Source organism: Heteronotia binoei, chromosome 4, assembly GCF_032191835.1.
Source record: "Heteronotia binoei isolate CCM8104 ecotype False Entrance Well chromosome 4, APGP_CSIRO_Hbin_v1, whole genome shotgun sequence".
Taxonomy (NCBI): Eukaryota; Metazoa; Chordata; class Lepidosauria; order Squamata; family Gekkonidae; genus Heteronotia; species Heteronotia binoei.
The window spans coordinates 22,148,514-22,150,062 of NC_083226.1; the positions used below are offsets into that span (position 1 = coordinate 22,148,514).

At 42.7% G+C, this 1,549-nt stretch overlaps 1 non-coding gene across 1 annotated transcript; it reads left to right on the forward strand.

The window, feature by feature from the left end:
• The first annotated feature begins 1,103 nt into the window (after window positions 1-1,103).
• LOC132570640 (U6 spliceosomal RNA) lies at window positions 1,104-1,210 on the forward strand. The gene has a single exon (XR_009555346.1). It is a non-coding gene; the product is annotated as a U6 spliceosomal RNA (small nuclear RNA).
• The last annotated feature ends 339 nt before the right edge of the window (window positions 1,211-1,549 follow it).

Genomic DNA, 1,549 nt, shown 5'->3' on the forward strand with positions numbered 1-1,549 from the left:
TTTTTTTAAAAAAAAAATTGGAAACTTTCCAATGGAAAACATATAAACCAATAGTTGATCAAAGGTTTGACGCCAGACAGCATGCAAAGTATATCCTATAAAAGAGGTGACCAAATATGCCTGATGTGTCACACAGAATAAAAGATGTCTGAGAGCTGCAAGGCATGAATGTTGGATGTTTGAGAGCCACAGACAGGAAGGAAGGAAGGAAGGCAAATAGATGAGAGGGAAGGAGAGGTGGAAGGAAAGCAACTTTAACTTTAAATGCGTTCTCCAAGCCGCAGGCTGGCTTGGCTTGGAGAAAGAAAGAAATGCCTTTTCCAACTCAGCCAATGGGACAGCAAGAGCTTTGAGAGCCACGCAATATGTGTGAAAGAGCCACAGTTTGGCTACCCCTGCTATAAAAGATCCAAGAACAAAGGGAAAAAATAGTATGGCAGAGAAGCAACAGCAAGTGCCAGATGTGAAGAGAACTCATGGTGATTTCTTGTTCCAAGACAGGCTGAATGTTGTTATAGAAGTACCTTGGCACCAACAGCACTGTACCAATAATCTGCCCCATCTCTAATAGCCTTAATATCTACACAGAACCTGGACGTACAGAGGCAATATCACTGGGAATATGCGGCAGTCAGAGGATAGCCTTCACCTTTGCACCTGGCTCATGAGTTTCCCCCAAAGCACCTGGCTGGTTGCCCTTCAAAGCGAAATGCTAGGCCAGATGGGACCCAACTCTGATTCAGCAGGGCAGCTTCTGTGCTTTTAATAACTATATAATGATGTAAGGAAGGGTTTTGCTATAAGATAATGTTTGTTTTGAAGCCAGAGCGACTACCTGCACAAAGAAGGAGTTCACAGCCTCCAGCATGTGTCAGATGAATTAAGAAAACAGGTTTCATGTTCCCAGAAAAGCTTGACAGATCTCTGAGAAATGTCCTCAGATCACGAAGTGAGCAGTGAAGGCAAGACCCTACTGTAAGGTCAAGAATGTTGGAAAGTTCATAGTAGACCATTCTCTGTTACCTGGAGAACAGAGTGTGTTTGCATCTTGATGCTAAAGAGCAGGGTATTTTCCAGTCCTACATCACATTTCTACATTCTGCATGCTCGCTTTGGCAGCACATATACTAAAATTGGAATGATACAGAGAAAATTAGCACGGCCCCTATGCAAGGATGACACACAAATTTGTGAATTAATTTCTACATTCTGTTGACTTCTCAGAAAGAGACAATTTGGTATATGGCTACGAAGTTCTTAGTTCTAGTAACAAACCAAGAGAGCTGGTATTTGACCAGGCAAATTCTCCCTTCCTCTCTCATACCTAGAGTTGCCAACCTCCAGGTGGGGCCTGGAAATCCCCTGAAATTACCAATGTTCCCTCTAAGCTGCAGAGACTTATGAGCAAAAAAACGACTTTGTGAGCTACTGGCATTAAAGTTGTGAGCTACTGCATAAATTAGTGTTCTCTGGGGTCATCCTTCCCAAACTAAGTCAAAAATGTGTGAGCTGGAGGCTAAAAATCTATGAGCTAGCTCACACTAACTCA